The sequence below is a fragment of the Sorex fumeus genome, unplaced genomic scaffold, assembly GCF_029834395.1.
Source record: "Sorex fumeus unplaced genomic scaffold, SorFum_2.1 ptg000054l, whole genome shotgun sequence".
Classification (NCBI taxonomy): domain Eukaryota; kingdom Metazoa; phylum Chordata; class Mammalia; order Eulipotyphla; family Soricidae; genus Sorex; species Sorex fumeus.
This window is the reverse complement of record NW_026606111.1, coordinates 38477334-38487175: the sequence shown is the minus strand read 5'-3', so window position 1 is coordinate 38487175 and position 9842 is coordinate 38477334.

The following is a 9842-nucleotide window of genomic DNA, read 5'->3' as shown; positions in this document are numbered from 1 at the left end:
TGCCTTGCATGCAGCCAACATGGCCGACCCGAGTTCAATTCCTTCGCCCCTCTCGGAGAGCCCGGCAAGCTACCGAGAGTATTTGATGTGCCAGACACAGTAACAACAAAGTCTCCAATGGAGACGTTACTGGGCCCGCTCGAGCAAATCGATGATCAACGGGAGGGCCTTTACCTTTACCTTTACTTATGAAGAGCTCCCACTTATTTTTGTTTCTTTTATCACTGTTACTAATTCTGAAGACTGAATATATTGATGTATTTTTCATTTTTCGTTCAACACTAATCATAAGTTTAAAACCTTTAAGTGATCTCAATGTCATTCTAATTTAATTTTGAGAACTTTTATAAATAGCGAAACTAGTCAGGTGAGTAATATAGTTAAGCAACAATACTGTAGGCTCAGAATGAACATTTAGACTCTGCACTCGCAAAACAAGTATTCATTGTTAAATAGGGAAATAAAAAGCCTGTATATGTCTTTCATCAGGAAAAGTACAAAAATAAGCCTAATTGTAAAAAATCTGAAATAAACAAGATGTTCTCTCTATATATATGTATATGTTATGAAAGAATTATTTTTAACATAAAGAACAATGTAAAGCAATGATTTTCTAAGTCTTATTATAAATTTTCCCATCTAAAAAAATTTTATTAACATTTAACCCAAGCATATCATGGGTTAACCCATACCATGGGTTGATTTTTTCCATGGCTGCATGAAATTAATGTAGATTGCCATTGCTCTAGCAGATAAGGTGAAAATAACTGATATAAGGACTGTTAGTTTTAAATGCTTATTTATATTAAGCATTTACCTTTACCTTTACCTTTACCTTTTTACCTTATTTATATTAAGATACCCAATGGTGCTGGGGGGCCAGGGTCATTTTGGGAAATGATCAGCCTGGCAGTGCAACCAAATAACTTGGTGCTCAACCAGTGATATGCACTGCTTGACATGGAGGTGTGGGGTTCATGGGACTCATCCAGCTGCACATACCAGTATGCAACATACCGCTTCAAAAACAGGGACCTGCACAAGTTGTGCGTGCATTCTACTACTTACACTATTTAATCAGACCTATGAATGTAATGTTTTTTCAAGTCTTGGCGAAGCAGAGTAACAAAAGTCACCTAAATTCAAGTTGTCACTTTGCACAAATCTGCAGATAACTTAATATAATTATTTGATATGTTAACATTGAAATTTTAGTTTCTTCATGGAGCAAACAGTATACTATATTCACCTTCTATGGTTATTGTGAAGTATAGAGAATATTATAGATAAAATATGGTGTCTTGCATGAGTAAATTGGGTATTATTTTTTAGTTACTTGGAGATGTGTATGCTGTGTTTAGCCTCTGCATCATCATTTCTTTTATTACTATAGAAGTATAATCTACCATGAGGACCATAGCATTTTAAATTTTATATCATCATTTGCTTCATTATTTTGTTCTTAAAAGTCTCTCTAGTGTTAGAAGCTATAGCTTTCAGAAGTAAAATTATGAATAAATTATGAATTATGAAATTTTATCTGGTAGTTATTATGTCTATATTATACCAATTTATACAATACTTAATTTAATTATGCAAACATACTGTCCTGTCTGGAATCCTCTGGGCCTGTTGGATACATGTGTATGTAGTCTTCAGCTCTGGAAACATATTTTCTGATTCCTTGAACTACTGGTTCTTTATAAGTTTCTCCTTGTAGAGAAGAAACGTTATCCCTCAGAGACTCAGATTATTCTTACATTATTCCTGTTGAACTCATCCCCTAGTTCTCTGGTGTACTGTTCTTTTATGTTCAATTTTTCTCCATCTTCTATTTATAGAAGTTCCTTACAATACATCATGGAGCTCACCAAATTTTTCTTCAGCTGTTGTCACATTTCTGATGTGTGACACACTATAAAATATAGATAGGTAGATAGGTTTATATAAATATATATAAAATCATGTATATATAATTTCACTTACCATACTCTTTAGTTTATCATTTGCTTACTTCTGTGTGCATGCTATATATATATATATATATATATATATATATATATATATCATTGTTTTCTTGAGCTCATTAAACATCTGCATCATGGTGTCTCTAAAGTCTTTATCTGAGCAGTTATAGAGCTTGTAATTCCTGATAGAGAAAACTTCAATCCTCGTGGTTGTTGGGCAGTTATGAAATTTCTCCATTGTTTTTGCCGTTCTTTTGGATGAATTTTTTTTAACTACACTCCCGTGAGGATGCTCTTATATATTCAACTACTAGAGACAGAAGAGGACACCCGAGGGTTGTGGATTTCCTCATGAGGATTGGTATCTTCAGAATGAAGTTGGAGGAACAGAATGCTCCCATGGCAGCAGCATACTGCCATATGTTATGGAATTCAAGCAGTGAAGGATGAAATTAGGGTTCCTTTTGGTTACTTTATGGCTGTTGTCAGCATTGGGGATGACGTGATGAAGCTGCAGGCAGATACTGACACCCAAGGCTTCTCTAGGGTGGGATTGGAATGGGAGTTTAAGGCTGAGGCCCTGATTTCCCACCAGGCTCCATGCTGATACTGCTTAGGACTCACCTGGAGAATAAGCAGGAGTGAGGATGGCATGAACTACTTACGTTATCTAACATAAATTTTTACCCCATAAATTCTTCTGAATCCCCAACTATCATGCTTAAATTAATGTTACTTTCGTTCCCATTACAAAAACCATGTTATTGGCAAGTAGCATCAAGATGTGTAATTATTCATATTCTCTTAACTCAGGTATTTTATTAGGAAGCTGTTAAATATAAACATTTATTCATTTATTTATTTCATCATTTATTTATTTTAGCCGTATAATGTTAGTGAAATTACTTTGTTTTATTACAGTGCAATAGATAAATAGAATCAGCCTACAATCTGCAATTACACTGTAACATATTAAATAAGATCTACATAATTTTTTCAAATTGAACCTTTGCATAATCTGCCTCACTTATGTTTTATATTAAAAAAACATCATTCTCTGGTGTTTTTATCTTTCACATATTCTTCTTGCATCGATATATTTATTTTGATTCCTACTGTCATCCTTCATCTGGTCCCTCATCCCCAAATGTCTAAGTGCTGATATCAATGGGCTCCCATCTGTTCTCCAAGCCTCCAGCTTCTTTCTCATCAAATCATAGTCCTGCCAAAATAGCCCTTCTAAATATTATACTGTGTAACTCTCCTTAAAACATTCACTGACTTCCCTTTGCCCAGAGCAAAATTGCAGAAATAGTCCACAGAATATTTGTCCCCCAAGATGCACCTTAGAAACAATTGGAACATATTGGAAAGTCGACAGTATAGTCCATCTGAAAATTCACTATATAAGTCAGTATAAAGAAAGATTCCAAAAACATTCAACCTTCCAAAATATTTTTCTTCAGAATATATATTTGTATAAGAGCTGGTATTTGCCAATATAATGAGGGTTTCAGGTATACTCACTAAAATTAACGTGTCTAAAATTAGAACTTCAAATTGTCTATCCTCCTTAAGCCTCTCATATATCACTCCTCCTATAGCTTATGATAAAATTTCAGAAATAATTGTTGATACCCCTTATTCTTCTTTCTGCCATATTACAACCATCAATGAACTCTCAGTCCCATCTCATAAATTCATCCTAAAGACAACCAATTCTTTATACAAAATATATTAAAAACATAATATCCCAAAGAATCATCATGACTTAATATCTTACACTTTCATAAATGTAAGAGTCTTCTGAAAGATCTCTCTGCATCGATACTATTCATCAAAAGCCTGATGTCCATCAAAATGTAAAAGTAAGATTTTTAAAATATATAACTTCATTATATAACATTATCTCATAGAATTATTCTTCTTTACATATAGAGTAAGGAGGACCAGGCTAAACTTCTAAACTATAAACAGACATAAAACAGGTCAGAAAGACGAAGCAATCATTTCTAAAATTGTATAATTTTTTACAAAATCGTATGTGGTTTAGATTTATGAGAGAGAGAAAGTGAGAGAGAGATAAAGAAAGAGAGAGAGAAATAGAGAGAAAACAAACATTCTTTCTTCCTGGAGGAACTTTCTATGAACAAACAAAAGATATAGTAGTCACGTTGGGTTGAGAAAACAAAGATCAGAGTTCCAGGAGATAGAAGAGATTTATTATATTGTATAGAAAGGTTTCACAATAGTAAATATAGGCAGAAAAAGAGTTTCAAAGATATGCTTGGAGTTTACCTTATGTCTGGTGTTTAATATTAATATGCATGTACCCAGAATAAAATGTAATAAAACTGAGCAAACAAAAATTATGCTGCAGGCTGGATAATTCCCAAAGTTCAAATAAGGCTGGGAAAATTCAAGGTCCCATCAGGCAAAATTGAGTTCACGTATTCATGAAGAAGTAGACATACATATGGTCCATACCTAAAACATAGGACTAAACTATCACTAAACTACACTATCACTAAGCTATTTAATATTTTTAAATAGTACATATCTAGAAATAATATACAATTGATAAGGTACATAATATAATGAAAGTTGTAGATATAAAAAAGTCAGGAAAATATAAAAAAACTATTCATTTAAGTGGAATTCAACAGAATTAGACCCAGAAATGAAAGAGCTACTGAAATTCAACTGCAGAATTTAAAGTATGCATGAACAAAATAGACTAAATACAATCTATAAAGCTAATCACATAGAATTTAATATGTTAAAATGTAGTATCTGATACTTTAAAAATGTAATATTTGATATTTTTAAAGGCAATAAATAGAAGTAATTGCTAATTACACATTAAAAAATACCAAATTATTTTGATAGTAAATGAAGAACCCATTAGATAAATAAGGTCAGAGACTAAATATTAAAAATGAACTGGGACACTAGAAATAGAGCTCAACATGCTTTGTATTGCATTGACCTGGAGTTTGATTCTGGTACCACACTGATCAGAGCAGGGTGTAACCCTGTTAGGCCCCTAACAAGCAGAACTGAGCAGCAGCGCCAGATCACTGGACCCAATCACTGAATGATCAGGCCAACACAAGTAGGCAAAATATCATCTGGAGTGCCTCTGGTTCCCATGAGTATAGATTACTGTCTCAGTCCAGAAAAAAGTTAAAATAATTTTAAAAAGCCTTAGTGGCCTAAGTATAAATTATCAATTAATACTTGAAGAACCAGAGCAATGGAATAAAGAATATGTGAAAAAAGAACTACTAAAATGTCATAAAATTCCATGAAAAACATATTTTTTTCAGATTTATGAGACTAAATGCTATAGTAGATGAGGATAAGTAGAACAACAAGACACAGCATAATTAAATTGCTGACAACCTTACATATTTGCAGTGCAACATGAAAGTCAAGAGGATAAAAAATAGTTAAAAAGAGTTCTTAAAGAATTAATTAAGAAATTTTTACTGTAAAAAGTTCAGGACCCCAAAGAAATAGCAGTTATGCACTGCAGAGGCTGTCAACAAAGAAGATATAGAGATAATTTTTTTAAAAATGCCAAAGATCAGAAAACTGTCCTTGATTCAATTATGGGACTTAGGATCCATCCAGAGAAAATTTCTATCAAGCAAGAATATTATTAAGAATATAAATTATGGACATTGTAACAGGTTTTCAAAAGAAAACTATGGTATGGTTTATCAAACAAGAAGAACTACCAACTCCTGGTAAAATGCAGTGGAAAAATGGGTAGAGGATTGCATGAGGCTTCTCACTTGGAAAGAGATATTTTAATAACACTAGTAAAAATGATCCTCCATGGAATAAGGTTAAATAGGTCAGTAAGAGAAGTAACTCAGAGTTGAGAATAATCTTGGGCCTCCTCATCTGACACCACCAGTTCATCATTAAGGAATCTACGCAGGGGGTCTGGAGACTTGATGTCATACAAAAGCCTAAATGTTTATCTCCTCTTACTGACACCTTCACTGGGTGAATAGAGGCATCGCCTACCTGTTCTGAGAAAGCCAGAGAAGTTTCCAAAATGTCACTTAAGGAAAGAGTTATATATTTTGAATTACCATTACCAGTCACTCAAGATTTAGTCTCTGCTTTAGAAATAAATTCTAACTCCATTCAGCCAACTCCATACATACAACTCCAAACATCAGGAAACGTGGATAAATTTAATCTACACCTTAAAAAATATTATTAGGAAAATTATGTCAAGACAATTTCACTCTTGCCTGCAGCCCTTTTAAAATACAGAATAGCTCCTATGGGAAAATTTGAGCTTGGAATCCTTAAACTATAGTCTGGTAGGACCTTTGAAAAATACGGAGTCTAAAAATACCTTAGTATGTTATTAACTCAGCATAGTTGAAACAGGTATATCAAGAACATAGGAACACTGTTTTAATTCACCCAAATAAAGAAGTGACCAAGCCAGAACTCAGACTAGTGGTTGAGTGATACTAAAAACCTGAAAACCAATCCCCTTTTACTCAACTGCTGACTAAATGGAAGGGAACTTATGACATTATTTTAAGCACTCTCACTGCTATAAATCAATGTAATTTCTAGTTGCATACATGTAACCAAGATAAAATGTAAAGTGTGCTGCTTCTACACAATCCCATGACCAAGCTCAATAGATAGCAAACCAAACTACTGCTTTGAACCAGTCAAGAACTTAAACCTTCTCTTTACTAAAAGCTGATACTAAAAGTTAAGTTATATGTTCGCTTCTTTTTGAGCATGTCTTTACAGGTGGCCAGTAAAAGCAGAAATTAACAAATTGTTTCACAGCAGAATTACCAGAATGCAAAAGAAAGGATTGAAAGCTTATGCTCTAGGCACCCCCCTTTTAAGCCATTGCATTTTCTCATTCAGTTATTCTAAATACAATCGATAAGTGATATCATCCTTAGTTTATCCTTTTTCTGGTTTACGTCATGTAATATGATATCTTTCAGTTCCACATGTGTTGCAGGAAAAGGAGGGGAGGAAAATTAAAGATCACTTGATCACTTGATGACATCCCGTAAATCATCGATTTGCTCAAGTGGGCACCAGTAACATCTCCATTAATCCCTGTCGCTTTCTATTGTAGTCCAATGGCGTCTGCACATTCTAGGAACACGAACAGCCTCAAACCGATCTTTCAGGGTCTTGACGAAGCAGTCCGACCATCTTGTAGGTGTGTGGCCATGCCATCTTTTGATGTCCCGTGGGATCCAGTCTAGTCTAGCAGTCATCTCCAAATCATATTACATGTCCAGCCCATCTGATTTTTGATGCCTTGGCAAATGAGACAGCATCCCTGATTCTTCACCATCAACGAGATATCAGAACTCTGAATTATTTCTCTCATTTGAGTGAAGCGGTTTACTCCAAGCATAGCTCTTTCGATTCCTCTTTGGGAGATCGGAATAGAGTTCTCATCCTGTTTTTGTAGGGCCCAGGTCTCTGAGGCGTATGTTAATGCAGGAAGAACAGTGGAATCACAGACATGTGCCCGAAGCCAGAGGTTCTTTGTCCTCTTAGCTATTTATTCAATGCTCTTGAACGCGTTCTAAGCCACTCTCTTCCTCCTGAGCAACTCAGGTACCAGGTCATTCGTCATGTTGACTTCTCGACATAAGTACACATAACTGTTGCATACAGAGATGGTCATTCCATTGAGAGTGAATGGAATGTCAGGAACAAGACCATTTCTCATAAACATTGTCTTCATGAGATTCAGCTGTAGTCTGACCTTTCCACACTCACTGTTGAAGTCAGCCAACATTTGTGCCACTTGGCTAATGTTTGGTGTAATTAGAACAATGTCATCAGCAAAGAGGAGATGGTGTAGTTGCCAACCATCTATTTTCACTCACATTCCTTCCCCTTCAAGTTGTCACATGACGTTCTCGAGGGTGGCACTGAAGAGTTTCAGTGAAATGGTATCGCCCTGCCGAACCACTCTCTTGACATCAATGATCACTTCCCTGTAGAATGGTAAGATCCTGGTAGTGTATCCGTAATACAGTTCATGGAGGATCCTGATATATTCAGTTTGAATATCCTGTTTTGCTAGGGCTTCATGACTGCTTCCATCTCAACAGAGTCAAAGGTCTTTTTTAAATCAATGGCACATTAGACAGAGCAACATCTTGAACTCCTGAAAAACCTCAATGAGCTTGGTTATCGTATGGATATGTCGATGGTGCTGAATTCTTTGTGGAACCTGGCTTGCTCGCATGGTTGTCCTTCATCTAGTGTTCTGCCACTCCTATTCAGAATAACTCAAGTGAACAGCTTGTAGATGACAGACAATAGGCAGTTTGGGCGATAGTTGCCAATGTTGTGGATGTCTCCCTTCTTGTACAGTAAGTACTACAGTACTGCTGGTTTTCCATTGGGAGGGAAAGTAAGAGGTAGTGTGTAAAGAGCTGAGCCAGTATATTGAAGAGTATCAATGGCAGATACTTCAGGTTTTAGGTCTGACCTTGTCTGGGCCTGGGGCTGTTCGCATCTTTATCAACGAAATGGCTTGTCGGATTTCAGAAGGGAGAACATTGGGAACAACATATTCATCCTGCGGAATTTGGTATGTGGGCAGATGGACATGGCTATCGAAGAGATCTGAGTAGAAGTCATGAATAATCTTCTCCATTGCCCTTCTGGAAGATGTGATAGATCTATCAGGATGTTGGAGGGCAGTCATCTTGGTCTTGTAGTTGGCGAAGGACAGGAGGGCATTGCCAATGCTTTTCCTGGCTACTTCCACATCTGCCAGCACTGCTGCTCTTCTCTCTTTGAGGTCTCCCTTGATTGCTTCTCTGCACTATTTTGCAAGTTCAGATGCAAGCTGATGGTGTTGAAGAAACTATATGTGGTTCCAGGGATCAAACCTATGACACTCATGTGCAATGCTGTTTCCTTATCCCCTGTACTGTTGCTCTGACTCCTATACAAACTATCTTTAGTATAACAAAGGACAGGAGCAGAAAATAAAATTCTATAAGGTTATTAAGTCAGTGACATATCATTTGAAAGTAGACTGTGATATGTTCAGATGCGTATTATAAACCATATTGTGTAAAATATATAAATAAATAAAATTAAAATCTATGGGAATACACCAATAGTAGAGATAAGATATAATATAAAACTAAATATATTAATTAAAAACAAAGAGGCAGTGATTATATGCCTCAGTGGTCAAATATGTATACCTGAGACTTTAGGTTTGAAATCTGGCACCACAACAAATAAAAACAAAACAAAAACACACTACTTTCCATTTCTCTCTCCCTCCAGCCCTTGGGAATGAAAGGGGAGGAAAGGTCAAGGAAGAGAAGGAAGGGTCGAGGAGAGGAGAGATGGAAAAAAAATCAGTCCATGAAGATCACAGGCAAAGAGGATAAAAGAGAAAATTACAGACGGTACAAATAGAAAACAAAGTGCAGCTGGATGGTCAAACTAAACCCAACCAGCTACATTAAATATAAAATGTTTCAACTCTGAACAAAATGCAGTACCATAAAATGAAGAAGAAAAATTGTAAGGGCACTGAAACCGTGCAGTGTATATATTTTGGTTCAAATGTATTAGTATTGGTAACATAAAATTGTTGCTTGTTTGACCTCATAGGCATTGTGATTTGCCAGTGGCCTCCTCTTGTTAAAATGTCTGAAGCTGATTTTCTTAGTACTCAGTAGATACAGGTGTTTTATTAACTCAGCTTTCTGTGCCAACATACTTTTTCAATTGTCCTTCCTTTACTAATCCATACCATCAAACACTAACCGACTGGAACACTGACAGCTGCATGACTGTTCACAGTATGGTAGATAAGTCCTT